This window comes from Dasypus novemcinctus, chromosome 4 (genome assembly GCF_030445035.2).
Source record: "Dasypus novemcinctus isolate mDasNov1 chromosome 4, mDasNov1.1.hap2, whole genome shotgun sequence".
NCBI classification, from domain to species: domain Eukaryota; kingdom Metazoa; phylum Chordata; class Mammalia; order Cingulata; family Dasypodidae; genus Dasypus; species Dasypus novemcinctus.
This window is the reverse complement of record NC_080676.1, coordinates 148,165,141-148,187,044: the sequence shown is the minus strand read 5'-3', so window position 1 is coordinate 148,187,044 and position 21,904 is coordinate 148,165,141. Positions and strand designations below refer to the sequence as shown.

Genomic DNA, 21,904 nt, shown 5'->3' with positions numbered 1-21,904 from the left:
CATAGTTAGCAGTAATAATTTGATGATGTTCTTTCAGATTCTTTAACAAATGTTCCATAACAATGCAAGGTGTTGGTGGAAGGGTGATGAATGGGAATTCTACATGTTATTCATGATTGTTTTGTGAGCCCACAACTTCATAAATAAATACTATCAAACCCTTCATTAAGGAAAATAATCCAATCCCATTGGAAGAAATAAGAATTGAATAAAGGACTAGATGTGTTCCTAGAAGGCTTGATATTGGGTAATCCAAGGCACCCTTTGCAAATTGACATTTTGTTTTCCTGACTGTGAACAGAGATAAATTCACTGTACTGAAGCTGTCCCCACAGAAACCTAATATGTCCCCATCCTTTCTTCAGACTGAAAGTACGAGTGCTCGACCACAGAGTATATGAACTCTTCCCTAACAGACAGTTTATGCTTCTTTACATGACTCCTTATAACTCTATTAGAACAGTACAAAGAATTAACCACAATGATAGTATGGAGTATGAATTGGTGGGCAGATGGTGGAGGCAGAGACCAAGAAGGAGTAGTCAAGGAATATACTCAGCCTTGAAGCTTTGAAGAGACTATTTAATAAAAGAACTGTTTTCAGAGGTACAACCAGGTTTAAAGGAACCTTTATTACCCTAGGCACAAAAGGTCTGCTGCAGCCAAGGAACAATGACTGCCTCAGAAGCTGTGGTCCTAGTAGGATCACAAACATTGTCAAAACCCCATTAAAGTAGGAAAGAAATACCCTGGTCTCTTTCTCCTCCCCTCCTACAACCTCCTCCTGCCAGAGCATTGACTGAACCCAACCACAAGAAAGGCAGAGAATCAGGTGCTATAGGCTATAGAAGTTAGCTGTCCAGAGTCTAGGGCAGGAGAAGAACCAAGAATGGATATAGGGGACAGAGAATAATCAGCATGAGAGAAAATAGTCTGAATGTTGAACTCCTGAATTAGGCCTTGGCAATTTGAGTTGTAAAAAGGGACTGATATGGTTCTATACTGTATTGCTTATGCTCAGGGTAGTTATACACCTCCACTGGTAATGCTGCTTTCCTGCCTCACACACCTTTCTCCCCTCTCCCCACTAATTTTCCTCCTCCACTTATCTAAGTATCATCCTTCTTTCAAGGCTCAACTCAGATCCTACCTCTTTCCTCAAATAATTCCTGTGGCCCTATTTCATTGATCATGTCCTTATTTGAATCACCATAGCTTAGTGTGCCAGGGCTGCTATAAAAAAGTGCCATAGACTGGCTAGTTGGCTTAAAGAACAGGAATTGTCTCACAGTTTTGGAGACGAAGGCTAAAATCAAGATGGCAGGGCCATGCTTTCTATGAAATTGTTGTAGCATTCTGGTAGTGGCTTGTCAACAGTCCATATTCAAGCTCTGCCTCTGTCATATGGCCGTTTCTTTCCCCTCCCATATGTCTCCATCTAGTGTGTCCAAATTTCCTCTGCTTGTAAAAACTCCAATCAAATTGTATTAAAGCCTATCCTGATTTTAGGTTTGGGCTCACTCTTAACTAATAACATCTTCAAAGATCCTATTTTCAAATGAGTTCACATTCACAGGACCAGATTTAGGGCTTGAACATTCTTTGTGGGGTACATGGTTCAACACATAATACCCAGTCATCATACCTACCTTGATCATTAGCACGTAGCATTTTTATCTTCATTGTTATATATCTTGTTTGATATGCATCCGGACTCTTGAACTAAATAGAAAACGCCAGGAAGTTATGAAGTACAAAGCTGTACATATAGGAGCTGCTCAATAATCACTTTCCACAGATGAGAAAGAATACCATGAAGACACCACTGAGTGAAATAATGGTGTTTGATTTCACAGAATAAATTATCCTAGAGAAGGTATGCCATGTTTTCCTTTGCAGTAATGGGATTGAACTCTTCTTTTTTTTTTTTTCCTCCAAAAGTACAACTCTTCTTTATTTTTTTCTGCTAATTTAAAAAATAATATGTGCATTGGAGCAGGTGTTGCTTAGTGGTTGAGTGCCTGCTTTGCATGTACAAGGTCCCAGGTTCAATCCCCAGTACCTCCTAAATAAAAAAAAATTTTAGAAAGTACCACATGCTGTTCATAAAAACTTAATATAGAAATATATGAATGAAAATATGAAAGTCCTTCCCTTCTTCCCTCTACCCACATTTAGCAAACTGTTAAGAGTTTGGTGAATTCTCTCTCTGACTTTGTTCATTCACGTGGTCATTTAAGAATGAGTAATAAGATCATACTACTTATATTATTTTACAATCTACTTTTCTCATGTAACTATATATCATAGACAACAACGTCAATATACATCATTTTTAATGACTTCATAAAATTCTATTTGGATGTACACTTGTTGAAGTAGTCTGATGTTGTTAAACACTTGAGTCTTTCTAACTTTTTTCTTATTATGAACAATGCAATGAATACCCTTACAAAGTTTTACATAATGTCTCATTTTCCCATAAGTTTCCATTCAAATTTTATAAACAAATCAGTTTTATTGATATGTAATAATAAAGCATACAATTCATCCAAAGTGCACAATCAGTGATATTTGGTATAACCACATAGTTGTGCATTCATCATTTTAATCATTATTAGAGCATTTTCATTATTTCAGTAATAATAATAATAATAAACAGACAAAAACAAACAAGAAAATTCTTCATCTCTCAATCTCACTATGCTTCCCTGACTGTACATAGCTACTATTTCTGGCTATTGTTGCACAATTATTTATTTATTAAGCAGTTTTATTGAAATATATTCACATCCATATGATCTATCCAAAGTGTATAATCAATGGCTTTGTATAATCAAAATGTTGTGGAAAGTGGATTTGACTCAATGGATAGAGCATCTGCCTACCACATGGGAGGTCCAGGATTCAAACCCAGGGCCTCCTGACCCATGTGATGAGCTGGCCCATGTGCAGTGCTGATGCGCACAAGGAATGCTGTGCCATGCAGGGGTGTCCCCCGCGTAGGGGAGCCCCATGTGCAACGAGTGCGCCATGTAAGGAGAGCTGCCCTATGTGAAAAAAGTGCAGCCTGCCCAGGAGTGGCACCACACACATGGAGAGCTGACGTAGCAAGATGACACAACAAAAAAAGAGACACAGATTGCTGGTGCCACTGACAAGAATATAAGTGGACACAGAGCAGGCAACTCGGGGGAGGGGTGGGCGGGGAAGGAAAGAGAAATAAATAAAAATAAATCTTAAAAAAAAAATGTTGTGTATTCACCACCACAAAAAATTGTAGAACAATTTCATTACTCCAAAAAGAAAAACTGTACACCTCTTAGTCCTTCCCCAGCCCTACATAACCACAAATCTAATTTCATCTTCATAAATTGATTTATATTTACATTTTGTATAATGGAATCATACAATATTATTACTTTGTGTCTGGTTTCTTTCACGTAGCATAATGGGTTTTTTTTTTGTCTGATATTAACATCTTGTAGTATTAACATACATTTGTTCAGTTTCAAAGAATAAACAGTCTTGTATATGCAATTTACATTCAAATTTTTTTGAAGATTTTTTACTTATTTATTTCTCTCCCCTTCCCCCGACCCCACCCCAGATGTCTGTTCTCTGTGTCCATTTGCTGTGTGTTCTTCTGTGTCTGCTTCTATTCTTATCAGTGACACCAGGAATCTGTGTCTCTTTTGTTGCATCATCTTGCTGCATCAGCTCTCCACGTGTGTGGCACCACTCCTGCCAGGCTGAACTTTCTTTCGCACTAGACAGCTCTCCTTACAGGGTGCCCTGCTTGTGCATGGGGCTCCCCTACGCAGGGGACACCCCTGCGAGGCACAGCACTCCTTGCGTTCATCAACACTAAGCGTGGGCCAGCTCCACACAGGTCAAGGAGGCCCTGGGTTTGAACCATGGACTCCCATGTGGTAGGCAGACGCTCTATCTGTTGAGCCAAGTCCACTTCCCTACATTCAAATTTTATAACAATTTTCCCCCTATGGAAATTACCAGACATTAGCCATATTTTATTGTATTTTATTTTTTGCCAGTTTAATAAATAAAAACTATTGTGTGTGGAGACTTCTGCTTTTATAAAGATAGAATAAACATTTTCCCCTATTCTTCCAACTAAGTACAACTAAAAACCCAGGACACTGTATGTAAAATAAATGTAAAAAGAATCTGCAAGGTGGAGAGAAGGCAGCCTAGGTAGGGGCCTTGCAACCCGAAACAACTGGTAGGTACTTCCTGAGTATTTTTGCTCAAATATCTCAGACTTGATGCTGAAGAAACTGCAGCCCAGAAATACTAAGGTGCAGACAAAAGAAAGCCCCAACAAAGTCCTGCTCATTATAGCCAAAGAATGAAGAGGCAGCCTAGCAAGACAGAAAATATTTTAATAATAAATGCTTTACTCCAGGCAAATACAAGAAATACTGTGGCTCTGCCCACATCCACACCAGCAAAAGAAGCTGCAAGTACACCCTCACTAAGCTGTAACAAGGTCCCTCAATCCCCTCCCTGCCAAAGCAGTGTCACAAAAGCTGAATAGGGACGCAGGACTTAAATTTCCACCAGGCAATAAGAAGGACCTGACCACGGTGTCAGTAGAGACTCCACAGAGAGTCTGTACTTCTACCCCAATGCAGCAGAGACAAAGCACCTCTCTATTTTCCTACTGGGGTGGTATCAGAAGAAGCCTAGTGGAAAGCCAGGACTTTCCTCACTGCTTAGCAATAACAAGGCCAACACTCACCATGGCATCCTAGTGGAGGAGAATGGCATCATCATGGGACAAATAATGATGTACACCTACCCTTCCCAGACTGGAAGGTATCAGTAGAGGTGTACTTTGGAGCCAGAACTCCATCCACATCCAGCAGTAATAACTCCCCTGCCACCATCACTTGTCAATGGGAATTGAGTAAAGAACTTGGAGTTCTACTCCCACCTGGCCGTAGTGAGGCAACACACTTCCTCTTACCTACAGTACTGGTCTCACTAAAAGCATGCTAAAATCAAACACTTAAATAAGATCTGAGTCTCATAACTTAATTCCCAAAATTCCATGTTTCACACAACGTACCAAGAACAAGAAAGATCTCAAAGTAAATGAAAAAGATAATCAACATATGCCAACACCAAGTTAAGAGAGATGGTAGAAATATCTAACAAAGATTTTAAAACACTGGTCTTAGTTTTGCCTTAGCTGTGTGACAAATACCAAATGGGTTGGCTTGAGCAACAGGAATTTATTGGCTTACAGTTTCAGAAGCCAGAAGTCCAAATTAAGGTGTTGGTAAGATCATGTTTTCTCCCAAGATTGAGAGTATTCTGGTCCTAACTTGCCAGCAATCCTTGGGGTTCCTTGGCTTTCCCATGTCCTGGTGATGTCCTCTCCTTTCTTCTGTGTTCACTTCCACAGGTCAATCTGTGAAGACTAAGAAAAAATGTTTTCTCTCTCTCTCTTTCTCTCTCTCCCCGCCTCCTGGTAGTCAAGGAAAACTGTCATAACATTACTTGGGAATGGACACCACCAAGTCTAAATTGCAGCCATAGTATGTTAAAATACCAATGTCCAAGTTTCAGCAAAAGACTACAAAACATACAAAGAAATAAGAAGTGATGGGCCAGGAAAAGGAGGAGATTAAATCATTAGAAACCTTCAATGAGGAGTATCAAATCTAGGATATACCAGACAAAGACTTCTAATAAATTGTCCTAAATATGTTCAAAGAGCTAAAGGAAAACATGGACAAAGAACTAAGGGAAGTCATTATAGATGAACACAAACAACATCAATGGAGAGATGGAAATTATAAAAAGGAACCAAACAGAGCTGTAGACCACAGTAACAAATTAAAAATTTCTAGAGAGATTCAACAGCACAATGGAACTGACAGAAGAATCAGCAAATTTGAAAATAAGGCAATTGAAATCATTCAGTCTGAGGAGCAGAAAGGAGAAAGAATGAAGAAATATGAACAGAGCCCAAGGAAACTGTGGGACACCATCAAGCATACTAATATACACATTGTGGGAGTCTCAGAAAAAGAAGAAAAGAAAGGGGCAAAGGAATATTCAAAAATAAAATAATGGCAGAAAACTTCCCAAATTTGAAGTCAGGCATGAATATGCACATTCAAAAAGCCCAGAGAACTCCAAACAGGATAAAATCAAATATGCCCAGATACATAATAATCAAATTGTCCAATATCAAAGACAAGGAGAGAGTTCTGAAAGCTGCAGGAGAAAAGCAATGAGTTACGTACAGGGAATCCCAATAAGATAAAGAGCCAATTTCTCACCAGAAACCATGGAGGCAAATAGGCAGTAATATGGGATATTTAAAGTGCTGAAAGAAAACAACTGCTGACCAAGAATTTTATATCTGGTGAGACTTTCTTTTAAAAATGAGGGTGCAATTCCCAGATAAATTGGAGCTGAGGGAGTTTCTTACCACTAGATTGGTCTTACAAGAGATGCTAGAGAGTTCTGCAGGTTGAAAATTTCTGGTATGTAAGGATGGTTCAACATAAAAGTCAGTGTAATATATCACATTAATAAATTGAAGAAAAATCACATGATCATCTCAGTAGATACAAAAAAGGCCATTTGACAAAATACAACATCCTTTCTTGATAAACTCTGAAAGATAGGAACAGACAAATTTTATCAATATGTTAAACTGCATATATGAAAAATCCACAGCTACCATTCTACTCAATGGTGAAAGACTGAACGCTTTCCCACAGAGATTGAGAACAAAACAAGGATGTCCACTGTCACCACTGTTATTCAATATTGTTCTATAAGTTCTAGCTAGAGCAATTAGGCAAGAAAAAGAAATAAAAGGCACCCAAATAGGAAAGAAGAAGAAAAACCTTTTTTGGTATTCTCTGATGATAAGATCCTATATTAAGAAAATCCTGAAAAATCCACAACAAAACCATTAGAACTAAATAGACAATTTCATAAAAGTGGGAAACAGACTTGGCCCAGTGGTTAGGGCGTCCGTCTACCACATGGGAGGTCTGCGGTTCAAACCCCGGGCCTCCTTGACCCGTGTGGAGCTGGCCCATGTGCAGCGCTGATGCGCACAAGGAGTGCCCTGCCACGCAGGGGTGTCCCCCGCATAGGGGAGCCCCATGCGCAAGGAGTCCTCCCGTAAGGAGAGCCGCCCAGTGCGAAAAAAGTGCAGCCTGCCCAGGAATGGCGCCGCCCACACTTCCCGTGCCACTGACGACAACAGAACCGGACAACAAAACAAGACACAGCAAATAGGCACAGAGAACAGACAACGGGGGGGGGGGGGGGGAATTAAATAAATAAATCTTTTTTAAAAATTTCATAAACGTGGTGGATACCAGATTAATAAGCAGAAATCAGTAGCTTTTCTGTACTCTGCTAATGAACAAACTGAGGAGGTAGTCAAGAAAAATTCCAGTTACTTCTAAAGGAATCAAATATTTAGAAATAAACTTAACCAAGGACACAAAAAAAACCTATATTCAGGAAACTATGAAACATTGTTAAAAGAAACAAAAGATCATGTAAATAAATGGACATCCCATGTCCATGGGTTGGAAGGCTAAATAATATTAAGATGGTCATTCTACCCAAACAGATCTACAGATTTAATACAATCTCAATAAAAATTCCAACAGGCTTCTTTGTAGAATTGGGAAAGCCAATGATGAAATTTATCAGGAAAGGGTAAGAGTACCTGCATAGACAAAAATATCTTTAAAAAAAAAAAAAGAAGAAAGAAGTTGGAAGACTCACTTCCAGACTTTAAAGCATATTATCTAGATACAATGGTAAAAACAGCATGGTACTGGCATAAAGATAGACAGATTGACAAATGGAATTAAATCAAGAGTTTGGAAATAGATCCTCACAAATGATTTTTGACAAGATGTCAGATCCACCCAGCTGGGTCAGAACAGCCTGCTCAACAAATTGTTCTGGGGAAACTGGATATTCATAACTAAAAGAAAGATCTAGAAAAATTAACTCAAATCTAGAAAAATTAACTCAAAATGGATCAAGGCCCTAAATATAAAAACTAGAACCGTAAAACTCACAGAAAAAATTATAGGTAAACATCTTCAATATTGTGTGGTAGATGTGGTTTCTTGGATCTTATACCAAAAGCATGAGCAATGGAAGAGAAAAAAAAAAAACAAATAGGACTTCCTCAACATTAAACACTTTTGTGTTTCTAATGATTTTGTTAAGAAAGTGAGTAGGCAGCCAACTCACTGGGAAAAATCTTCAAAAACCAGATACCTGACAAGGGTTTCACTTCCATGTTATATAAAGAGATCATACAGCAACAAAAATTAAAGTAACCCAGTTTAAAAATGGGCAAAAAAAACTTGAATCGACATTTTTCTAAAGAGGAAATACCAATGACCATAAGATGCATGAAAAGATGCTCAGCATCACTAGGTCTTAGGAAAATGCAGATCTAAACTACAATGAGGGAGCGGATGTAGCTCAGTGGTTGAGCACCTGCTTCTTGTGTACGAGGCCCTGGGTTCAATCCCTGGTACCTCCTAAAAGCAAACAAACAACAACAAAAAATAACCCTACAACAAGACATCTTCTCAAACTGCATAGAATGGCCATTATTTTAAAAACAGAACATTACAAGTGCTGGGAGAATGTGGAGAAATAGGAACACTCCTTCACTGTTGGTGGGAGTGTAAAGTGGTGCAGCCTCTGTTGAAGATGGTCTGGTAGTTCCTTAGGAAGCTAAATAGAGTATTGTCGTATGATCCAGCAATCATGCACTTTAAAGTGCATACTAGGAATATATTCAGAAGAACTGAAAGCAGGGACGTGAACAGATATTTGCACACTAATGTTCATAATGGCATTATTCACAATTGCTAAAAGATGGAGACAACTAAAGTGCCCATCATTTGATTAATGGATAAACAAAATGTGGTATTTACATATGATCCATCTTACTATTCAGCTTTAAGAAGAAATGAATTGGGGAAGTACATGACATCATGGAGGAACCTTGAGGACATTGTGTTGAGTGAAATAAGCCAAACACAAAAAGACAGATATTGGGGATTGTGGGAAGATGGCAATGCACTAAAAGGCAGAGCTGAATGCTCTCAGAGAAAAAGTCAAAAGCTGTCTGAGGGACCTGCTTTGTGGGTCAGCAGACCACGACAGTGCTAGGAGGGTGAGAACAGAAGAAGAAGCCAAAATGACAAATGTGGGTTAACCAAGCCCCTGCAATGGCTGGGAAAGGCTCCTTTCCCCCACCCGCAAGATATTAAGCTAGGGTAAAACACCTACCTCACTGCAGCAGACTGTGAGGGGAGCAGACATCTTCCTCCCTGTCAGCTGTTTCAAAGGAAAAGGGAGGAGAGGTCAGGGTGCTTATCTTCAGTGAATTTGGCAAGCAGAGCCCTCACTGAATCTCTGATCTGGAGAGTCAACACAGGAACACAAGAAAGCCGAGACTGAAACACTTCCACAGAAAGGTGTGTTGACTAGTGTTGTCTGCTGGCCAATTGGGAAAATGCATGGACAAAAACTGCACTCTTTGTATTCAACCCCTGAGAGAAAATCTGTGCCCCCCTAGTAAGTTGCTGGCCTGATTTTGAAAACTTAAGGTGGGAAAATTTTAAAGACTTAGAATAAGTTGAACCAAATATCAAAGAAGAGCTGTAATAAAAAAACAAAATCCAAACAATAGGCAAGAGAAATTAGCCATCAGTAAATTCACTAACATACTCAGATGCCAAAAGTCAGCAAAAAATTACAAGCCATTCTAGGAAACAGGAAGAAATGGCCCAGCCAAAAGAACAAACCAAAATCCTGATGAGATCAAGGATTTAAGACGATCAGTGATAATCACACAACACTCTTAAATCCTTTCAAAGAATTTAAAGAAAATATGACTAAAGAAATAAAGAATATTAAGACACTGGGAGAGCATAAAGAACAGTTTAAAAGTCTGCAAAGAAAAGTAACATACCTTATGGAAATGAAAGACGTGATGGATGAGATTAAAATACATTAGAGGCATATAAGAGCAGATTTGAATTGCTTGAATTGAGAATTAGTGATTTTGAAGACAGAACTTCTGAACTAGAAAAGATAGGTGAACAGAAAGAGAGGAGAATGGAAAAAATGGAATAGAATCTCAGGGAATTGAATGACAATGCAATATACACAAACACTCGCATTATTGGTGTCCCAGAAGGAGAAGAGAATGGAAAAGTGGCAGAAAGAATATTTGAGGAAATAATGACTGAAAACTTCCCAAACCTTATGAAGGATATAAATATCAATATCCAAGAAGGACAATGCACCCCAAACAGAAAAAAATCTGAATATACTTACCCTGAGACACCTATTATTCAGAATGACAAGCATAAGAAATAAAAAGAAGATTCTGAAAGCAGCAAGAGAAAAGCAAACATCACATAAAAGGGAAACTTGATAAGACTAAGTGCTGACCTCCCATCAAAAACCACGGAGGAGAGATGAATGTGGTATGATGTATTTAAGGTACTGAAAGAAAAAACTGCCAGCCAGGAATTCTGTATCTGGCAAAGCTGTCCTTCAAAAATGAAGGTTAGTTCAAAGTCTTCACAGATAAACAAAAACTGGTAGAATATGGGTCTCTATTACCAAAGACCAGTTTTGCAAGGGATACTAAAGGGAATACTGCAGCTTGAAAGGAAAAAACAAGGGCAAGAGATTTGGAGAAGAGTTTAGCAATGAAGATTATTAGGAAGGGTAAACTAAAGGATAAGACAGACAATAGAACAAGATGACAACAGAGAGCCAAAGGACAAAATGCCTTTACAGTAATGCCTTTACAGTAATAACACTGAATATTAATGCATTGGCCTCCCCAATCAAAAGACTGATAGAATGGATAAAAAAATATGAGCTGTCTATATGTTGTCTATAAGAGACCCACCTCAAACATGAGGACAAAATCAGGTTAAAAGTTAAGTGTTGGAGGGAAGCGGACTTGGCCCAATGGATGGGGCATCCGCCTACCTCATAGGAGGTCCGTGGTTCAAACCCCGGGCCTCCTTGACCCCTGTGGAGCTGGCCCATGCGCAGTGCCACACAGGGGTGTCCCCCACATAGGGGAGCCCCACTCACAAGGAGTGTGTCCCATAAGGAGAGCCACCCAGTGCAAGAGAAAGTGCTGCCTGCCCAGGAATGGTGCCGCACACATGGAGAGCTGACACAACAAAATAACACAACAAAAAGAAACACAGACTCCTGGTGCTGCTGATAAGGATAGAAGTGGACACAGAAGAACCCACAGTGAATGGACACAGAGAGCAGACAACTGGGGGGGGGGTGAATAAATAAAAAATAAATAAATCTTTAAAAAACAAAGTGAAGTGTTGGAAAAAGTTATTCCATGCAAATAGAAACTGAAAAAGATTTGTAGTAGATCTACTCCAGATATATATAAATAACATTATAGTATATAAACAATAATTACTCAGTGCAACTGGCAACTTGTTCCTGTGATCAGTATTCTGTAATTTTTTTCACACAAAATAAACACTTGCTCTTAATTGAGGAGGGCTGGAGACGAGATATATTTTGGATACTTCATTTTTCTTTAATCCTTTCTTATTCATACTCTTTAATTAAAATAATCTATCTGGATTGATAGATTAAAATTTTCTGACTCATAAAATTATGAGTTGGCTAATTGTTATCTCCTGTAATTCATCCCAATATGATATGAAGAATTCCCAAATAGGCATTTGATTATCTAGAAAGAATTATGGCCTAAATGGAAATTAAATAACTAAACCAATAACTTACTTCATTCATAGAGATTATTATGTCCAGTAGTTAAAAGCTGTAATATAAAAATTGGAATTAATTATAATTAACTTATTTTGAATTATTATTTACATTTACAAATATTTGTTGCTATGCTATTTCATGTAATTGATTATATTAAATCTAACCTGGCCTTGCACACTCATTTAAAATTTGTGATTTCTTTCAATCTATTTTTCTATTTACTTTACATGTTTACAATAAAGGACTTTTTAACAGCTAAAGAAAAAAGCCATTGAATATACACTTTGGATAGATCATATGGTATGTGAGTATATCTCAATAAAACTGCTTAATAAATAAGTAGTTGTACAAGAATAACCAGAATAGCAGCTCTTGTTTGTCTTTTGCTTGTTATTATTATTATTGTTATTGAAATAATGAAAATGCTTTAATAATGATTGAGGTGATGAATGCACAACTATGTGATTATACCAAATACCGTTCATTGTACACTTTGGATAAATTGTATGCTTCATTAATATGTATGTATAAAATTGATTTGTTTAAAAAAAAAGTTGGGGAGGAAACTATACCAAATGTGAGATATGGACTATAGTTAATAGTAATATTTTGAACATACTCTTTCATAGTTTGTAACAAATGTTTCACAACAATATAATGTGATGATATGCGTGTTTTATAAATTCACAGATTTTACTCTACACTTATTGTTTATAGACATGTATTAAAAACTTTAATATAAAGTTTTTAAAAATAGAAAAAAGCAAAACATAAGAGGTGGCTAAGGAAAATAAAAGACAAATATTGTATGGTCTCACTCATGAAATAAACATGATGAGTTATGGAGTTGGACTACAGAGTATAGATTGGTGGGAGATGGACTGTGGGTTGAGAAGGGGGAACTGATACTGGATATATGTAGAATGTTTAATAAGGTCAACTCTAAATACGTGGTAATGTATGGAATTGATGGTAGGACATTATGGTAAGTGTAACAAACACTGCTGACTTGAAGATGTGAAATAGATGGTCTAGGGAGGTTAATGTTGGAGGACAGCTGGAGGATAAAATATGGATTGTTAACAGTAGAGATGAGGATTGTGGTTAATCATATAAATACAGGACTCTTCTACAAAGTGTTAAGAATATGGTGATTCATGGGGAAAATAACTGAAGACTATAGTTCACGATAATATTGTAATATTCTTATAGCAAAAGAAAAGAAGGTACTATATCAATACTAAAAGTCAAAGAAAAAGAATATGGGTTTTAGATTTATGAGGTATGAATATGATTAAGCATTTTTTTCTTCTTCATTTTCTTCATGAACAAGGAGACCTCGATCATGTCATCTAACTGATCTGTACTTATATGTGTAGCTTTCTCAATATGAAGGAACAATTGGGTTTGTTTTTAGGATTAGATGGGATTGTTTGTAAAATGCCTGGGCAGAATTTTTTGGAGTAATGCTTTCATAACTTGTTAAGCTGCCCTTTGTCTGTTATCTTATTTTTTGAATTTTAAATCAAGTTTTCTTAAAAATAAATTTAACCATAGATTTTGGAGAAAAAAATACATAATAGGTATAAGGTTTCTGTTTGAGAAGATGGGAAGGTAATGGAAAGTGGTGAGCACACTACAATATTGTAAATGTGATTAATCCCATTGAATTGTGTTTGAGTGGTTCAGAAAACTTTATATCATATATATGTTTCCAGAAAAAAATTTAAAAGCAACCAAAGAAACAATATAAGTTAAATGAAAGACATGATTCTCTATCTGTTCTAGCAAGAGAGGAGTAAAGGCTAAAAGGCTCTTTATTCTGAAAAAAAAAAATGGGGATATAGGCTTTAAACTTTATATGGATGTTAAATTGCTTGAACTTGATAACTGCACTTAAAGTGGTTACATAAGTGAATATCCTTGTTCTTAGGAAATATATATGGCAGTATTAGTGTTCAAGGATCACCATGTATGCAACCTATACTCAAGTATGTAGAAAATGGATGGATGGGTAGATGGATTGGTAAAATGATATGGTAAATGTGGCAAAAATTAAAATTATTGGATCTAGGTATGTGGCAGAGGGCATAGCGGGTATGTTGGAGTTCTCTGTATGGGATTTATATTATTTTTGTAAGTGTCCTGTAATTTGAATGCATTTCAAAATAAAAACTAAAAAAAACACACAAAACTTCAGTGAACAACAGAAAGAAAGAAAGGGACAGTGGAAGGAACCCATACTGAAAGCTACATAGTAGAAATTATTACCCAATCTGAACAACAGAGGGAAAAATAAATAAACAAGCTGTATTAGTCAGCCAAAGGGGTGCTGATGTAAAATACCAGAAACTGGTTGGTTTTTATAAAGGGTATTTATTTGAGGTAGGAGCTTACAATTACCAGGCAATAAAGCATAAGTTACTTCCCTCACCAAAATCTATTTGGAGCAAGATAGCTGCCGACATCTGCGAGGGTTCAGGCTTTCTTGGGGCTTGCTTTACTCTGACTTCAAGGTTCCTTCCTTCCTGGGGCTGGCTTCTCTGTCCTCTGTGAGCTTACTTCTCCATATCTCCAGTTTAAGTCTTCAGCATCAAACTCCAAAATCAAAACTCTAACATTAAAAGCCCCCAACTCTGTTCTTTGCCATGCCTTTTATCTCTGAGTCCCCACCCACCAAGGGGTGGGGACTCAACACCCTAATCATAACTCAGCCATGCCCAAGTACAGATCACATTACAAGTACAATCCAATATTTCTTTTTGGAAATCATCAATAATATCAAACTGCTGCACAAGCAAACAAACAGGAAACAAAAGAACTTAGAGACATATGGGACTATAACAAGAGATCAGGCATTGATGTCCTCAGAGACCCAGAAGTAGAGGACAAAGAGGAGAAAGATGAAAATGTATTCAAGGAAATAATAGCTGAAAAATTCCCAAATTTGGCAAAATGAATAAACATATAAATTTAAGAATGTACCTCAATTAGAATAAACCCAAAGAGATCCACACCAAGACACATCATAGTCAAAAACTACTGAAAACTAAAGGAAAAGAAAGTGTTTTGAGAACAGTGGGAAAGAAATGATGCCTTATCTTAATAGAAAAACAATTCAAATGAGAGAAAAGTTCCTATCAGGAACCATGGAGGCTAGGAGCATATGTGGTTCAAGCAGTTGAGCACCCGCCTCCCTCATGGGAAGTCCCAGGTTTGGTTCCTGGCACCTCCTAAAGAAGAAAGACAATGAGCAGACATCAAGCAAAAACAGCAAGCAGACAGCAAGCAAAAACAACAAGCAGATGACGAGAAAAACAATGAGCAGACAAGGAACAGACAACAAGAAAGACAACTGAGCAAACAGCAAGCAGACAACAAGCAAAAACAAAATGAGCAGGGAGTGGATGTGGCTCAAGCAGTTCAGCACCTGCCTCCCACATGGGAGGTCCTGGGTTCAGTTCCCAGTACCTCCTAAAGAAAAAAATAAAAACAAGCAGACAATGAGGAAAAAAGAAAACGAGAATACAGTGAGCAAAAAACAAAACAATGAGAAGGCAATGAGCTCAAAACAATGAGTAAACAGACAAGAAGCCATCTCATGGGAATGAAAAAAACAAACAAAAAAAGAAACCATGCAGACTATAAGAAAGTGGCATAACATTTTCCAAGTACTAAAAGTAAAGAACTATAAGCCCAAAATACTATATCTAGTGAGCATGCCCATTAGGAATTAAGGAGAAATCAGTACATTCTAAGATGAAGTAAAATCCAGAGAATTTGTGGCCAGAAGACTACCTTAAAAGAATAACTAAAGAAGTTCTCTAAACAGAAAGAAAACTTTAAAAGAAAAGAATCTTGGAAGACTTATCATGGAAAGAGCAAAAATATGGGTAAGTGAAATAGATATTCCCTCTCTTGAGTTTTCTGTTTTATGTTTGATGCTTGACTGAAACAAAACACTAACTAAAATATAGTATTTATAACACTGTCTAATGTGGTTCTAAATGTATGTAGAGGAAGCATTTAAGGTAAATATTTTATAAAATGGGAGGAGAAGGGCACTTAAAGGAACATAAGGTTTCTATACTAACTCAAACTAGTAAAATGTTGCACCAGTAGACTGTGTAAGTTAGGATAGTAATATAGTGCCTAAAACAACCACTAGAAATTAAAAGATACAACAACACTATGGATTATTCAACGTGGAATTCTAAAAGATTTTCAGGTAAAGCACAGAAAGGCAAAAAAAGAAAACAGATAAGTGAAAAGCATAGAAAACAAACAATACACAATAAAATGACAGGTGTAAGCCCTGAAATGACAATAGTAACATTAAATGAAAATAACTAAATATCCTAACTTTAAAAAAAACAGGGGCGATGGACTTGGTCCAGTGGTTAGGGCATCCATCTACCACATGGGAAGTCTGCAGTTCAAACCCCAGGCCTCCTTGACCCGTGTGCAGCTGGCCCACACACAGTGCTGATGTGTGCAAGGAGTGCCATGTCACGCAGGGGTGTCCCTGTGCAGGGGAGCCCCAGTGCAAGGAGTGCGCCCCATAAGGAGAGCCACCCAGCGCGAAAGAAAGTGCAGCCTGCCGAGGAATGGCGCCGCACACTCGGAGAGCTGACACAAGATGACGCAACCAAAAGAAACACAGATTCCCTTGCTGCTGACAAGAACAGAAGCGGACAAAAGAAGATGCAGCAGATAGACACAGAGAACAGACAACCGGGGTGGGGGGGAAGGGGAGAGAAATAAATAAATCTTTAAAAAAAAAACCATTGCCACTGGATTTTTTAAAAAAGCATAGGGAAGCAGATTTGGCTCAATGGATAGAGCGTCTGCCTACCACATGGGAGGTCCAGGGTTCAAACCCAGGGCCTCCTGACCCATGTGATGAGCTGGTCCACATGCAGTGCTGATGTGCACAAGGAGTGTCGTGCCATGCAGGGGTGTCCCCCACGTAGGGGAGCCCCATGCACAAGGAGTGCACCCTGTAAGGAGAGCCGCCCAGCATGAAAAAAGTGCAGCCTGCCCAGGAGTGGTGCCGCACACATGGAGAGCTGATGCAGCAAGATGATGCAACAAAAAGAAACACAGATTCCTTGTGCCACTGACAAAAATATAAGCGGACACAGAAGAACACACAATGAATGGACACAGAGAGCAGGCAACTGGGAGGGGGGGAGAGGGGAAGGCGAGAGAAATTTTTTTAAAAAAGCATAGCCTAACAAACTTATTTCAAATAAAACCACCATATAGGCAAATTGAAAGTATAATGATGGAAAAAATATATTATGAAAGCCTTAATCAAAGGAAAGCTGGAATATCTATATTAATATCAGATAAAGTAGACTTCAGAGCAATGTAAATTACCAGAGATAGAGCAATTCATTATATAATTGTAAAACAATAAGTCCACCATGAAAATAAAACAAACATAAATGTTTATGCACCAAACAACAGAGCTTGAAAATATATGAAAAAACAAAAGAAGAAATAGATAAATCAACAGTTATACATAGAGACTTCAACACTCTTCTTTCAACAGTTGATTAACAAAAATATATAAGATCTCAATAACACCATCTACCGATCTAACTGGCAGTAACCCCTTATGAGGTAGTATCAGAGGAGGCCTGACATGATCAACCATCTAACCAAAATTTGTAGAGCATTCCACCCAGCAACACCAAGCAACACCGGAATATTCCATCCAACAACCTACCCAACAACATTCTTTCCAAGCATCCTCAGATACACCATCCTAAGTCATAAAACAAGCCTCAACAAATTTTAAATAATGAAAATCATCAGAACAGAGTGTGTTCTCTAACAACAATGGAAACAAACTAGAAAGAAATAATAGGTAAAAAGAAAATCAGCAAATTTTGGAAACTAAGGAACTCATTTTTAAATAAGCCATGGGTCAAAGAAAGTCTCAAGGGAAAATTAAAAAAAACATTTAACTGAATGAAAATTAAATACAATGTATCAAAATTTATGGGACGCAACTAAAGTAATGATGAGAGGGAAATTTATAGCACTAAGTGCATCTATTAGATAAGAGGAAAAGTCTTAATAATCTATTCTCACCTTAAGAACCTAGAAAAAGAAGAGCAAAATAAACTCAATACAAGTGGAAGGAAGGACATAAAAATCAAGGGGAGCTGATGTGGCTCAGTGGTTTAACACTGGCTTCCCACATATGAGTTCCTGGATTCAATCCCTGGCCCTGATACCTTAAAAAAGAAAAATCAGTGGAATTTAAAACAGGAATAGCCAATAAAGTAAAATGAAGAGTTAGTTCCTTGAAAAAATCAATAAAATTGACAAAGCTTTACTAAGGCTAACCAAAAAAAGACAGTAGACACAAATGATCAGTAACAGGAGTGAAGAAGGGTGCATTACTACAGATCCTGCAGACATCACAAGGATAATAGGGGAATACTACAAACATCTCTACTCATATAAATTTAACAGCTTAGATGAAACGGGCCAATTCCTTACAGAATCCCAAACATGACAACTCACACTACATGAACTAGATCGCTACACTAGTACTATAACTATTAAGGAAATTAAAAACATAATTTATAACATTTCAAAAAAGGAACTCCAGGCCCACATAGTTTCGATGGAGAATTCTACCAAGCATTTAAAGAATTTACTGCAATTTCAAACAATTCCTTCTGGAAGATGAAAGAGCAGAGAATACTTTACAATTTACTTTATAAAGCTATTATTTTCCTGACACCAAAACCAGACAAAGAAAAAACAGCCAACCGGTTTTTGAAAACTATTGCCAAATATCTCATAAATATAGACACAAAAATCATTATCAAAATATTAGCAAATAGAGACTTCCAGGAATAGTAGACTAGAAAGACACAGAACTCTCTTCCCTCCCAGAAAAATAGCTAGAAGACAGGCAGAAAAGGCCTGGGGAAAAAAATGTCCTATTGTTTAGGACACCAGGAGAAGGCTGAACACCACCCAGAAGAGAGAGAGACATAGGAAAAAAATCTCAACAGAAAGACCATAAGCAGAAGCTGAAGCTGCAGCTGCCATCACCCTTTCCCCACAATACAAGCAGACAATTTTGAATTCTCTGGTCTCTGGCCAACAGCTACAGACAGAGGGTCCACATGGATCCACCTACCCAGGAAACAGGAGAGAGAGGGACACGACCTAAGGCTGATTCAGCTTTTGACCAACACATTTGGTCTGCTGTGCCCCACAAGCCCTTCCAAGTTGGGAGTGGCCACAACCTAGGAGCCAGTAAAGGACTAAAGAGATCTGACTCTCTCATTCACCCTCCCTATTGACTGGGACTTGTTGTTGAGGATGCATTTCCTACCTGGGAAAAGGGTTGCTAGTAAAGATTGGAGAACAGCCTCTGAGAAAGTTTTGAATTGCAAGGCTCTTAGCCTCCAGGTAGGACCTTCTGTCACATTATTTCAGTCCCTGTTGCAGCCAACACACTCTGACCAGGATATGAACTGAGAGGACTACCAAAGAGCACCATCTGCTGGCTGACCAAGGAAGTTCATATGAAGAAAAGTGAAAAAGAGAGGTTTTTTCTGGCCTTTACTGCCTCCCTCCCAGAGACCCTTGGAAATGAGTCTGAAACACATTACTGGGTCTAGGGCCCAGATTTGAGCAACTAACAGGGACAATCCTAAAGAACTAGAACAGGTTGGACCAAGAATGAAAGAATGGTGGTAACACACAACCTTCTGTCACTAAATTCTTATGAAAGAGAGAGAAACTGAGCACAGGGCGAACTCACCATAGTAATCAGATGCTTAGACTTTAGCAAACAAAATTACAAACCATACTAAGAAAAGGAAAGAAATGACCGAAGCAAGGGAATATATCAAAGCCCCAGATGAGACACAGGATTTGACAACTAGTCAAAGAGATTCATACACATATCCAAAATCAAATTAATGAGTTGAAAGAACGTATGGCTAAAGAGATAAAGGACATCAAGAAGACAGTGAGCACAAAGAAGAATTTGAATTCTGAATAGGAAAAACAAAAACAGTTCATGGGAATGAAAGACACAAGAGGTGAGATCAAAAACACGTTAGAGGGAAGTGGATGTGGCTCAAGCAATTGGGCTCCTATCTACCATATAGGAGATCTAGGATTCAATTCCTGGGGCCTCCTGGTGAAGGCAAGTTGGCCTGCACAGAGAGCTGGCACAGCAAGATGATGCAACAAAAAGAGACACAGCAAAAACAAAATTAAAAAGAAAAAAATTTTTAAAAAGACACAATGGAAAGACAGTGAGAGATGGGGAAGACCAGGGGGCTGAGGTAGCACAAGAGATTAAGCAACTCTCTCCCACTCCAGAAGATCCCAGGATCAGTTCCCAGTGCCACCTAAAGAAAAACACAAGCAGACACAGAAGAACACACAGTGAATGGACACAGCAAGCAGACAGCACAAAAAAACAGGGAGAAGAAACAAGTAAATCTTTTTTTAAATTTTATTTCTCTTCCCGCCCCCCCCCCCCCCATTCACTGTGTGTTCTTCTGTGTCTGCTTCTATCCTTATCAGCAGGAATCTGTGTTTCTTTTTGTTGCGCCATCTTGTTGCGTCAGCTCTCCGTGTGTGCAGCACCACTCCTGGGCAGGCTGTGCTTTCTTTCACACTGGGTGGCTCTCCTTACAGGGCACACTCCTTGCACGTGGGGCTCCCCTATGCAGGGGACACCCCTGCGTGGCACAGCACTCCTTGTGCGCATCAGCACTGAGCATAGGCCAGCTCCACACGGGTCAAGGAGAACCAGGGTTTGAATCTTGGACCTACCATGTGGTAGGCGGACCCCTATCCATTGGGCCAAGTCCACTTCCCACAAGTAAATCTTAAAAACACATTAGATTGGGAAGTGTATGTGGCTCAAGTGATTGAGCTCCCAACTACCACTTGGGAGGTCCCTGGTTTGGTTCCTGGCGCCTCCTAAAGAAGACAGAGAGCTGGCATGACGGGCAGGCATGGCAAGCTGATGCAACAAGAGACAGAAGAAGAAAAACACGATGAGAGACACAAGAAAGCAGGGAATGGAGGTGGCACCTCCCTCCCATATCAGAGGTCCCAAGTTTAGTGCCAGGTGCCTCCTAAAGAAACAAGGAAGATGAACAGACACAGCAAGAGCAAACAACAAGGGGTGGGGAGAAATAAAAATAATAAATAAAATACCAATTAGATAGGAGCAGATGTGTCACAAGCAGTTGAGCGCCTGCTTCCCACATGGGAAGTCCCAGGTTCAGTTCCTGGTGCCTCCTAAAAACAAAGACAAACAACAAGCTATCAAACAAAAAAACAACTCAGGGGAGTCCATGTGGCTCAGTGGTTGGGTGCTGACTTCCCATTATGATACCCTGGCCCCGGTACCTCAAAAATTAAACAAACAAACAAACAAACAAACACATTAGAGGCATACAACAGTGGACTCAAAATGATAGAAGAAAAAAATAAGTGATACAGAAGACAGAACAGCTGAAATTGAAGAAAGAGAAAGGAATGGAAAAAATTGAGCAAGGGCTCAGAGAGTTGAATGGTAATATGAAGCACAACAACATATATGTCATGGGAGTTCCAGAAGGAGAAGACAAGGGAAAAGAGGTGGAAAGACTGTTTGATAAAATAATGGCTAAAAATTTCCCAACTCTCATGAAAGAAACAAATTTACATGTCCAAGAAGTGCAGTGTACCCCAATCACAATAAATCTGAATAAACCTCCAAGACACATACTACTCAGAATGTCAAACATCAAAGATAAAGAGAAAATTCTGAGAGCAGCAAAGGAGAAGCAAAATGTCATATACAAAGTACAACCAGTAAAATTTAGTGCAGATTTCTCATCAGGAACCATGAAGCCAAGATTACAATGGAATGATATAATTAGGATACTGAAAGAGAAAAACTGTTGGCCAAGAATTCTTTATCTGGGGAAATGGACTTGACCCAGTGGTTAGGGCATCCGTCTACCACATGGGATGTCTGCAGTTCAAGCCCCATGCCTCCTTGACCCATGTGGAGCTCGCCCATGCGCAGTGC

General features: G+C 38.6%; 1 protein-coding gene across 2 annotated transcripts in view; it reads left to right on the top strand.

Annotated features, from left to right (window-relative positions):
• Window positions 1-21,904, top strand: part of RWDD2B (RWD domain containing 2B) — a 63,056-nt gene that overhangs the window by 20,755 nt on the left and 20,397 nt on the right. The window lies entirely within an intron of this gene.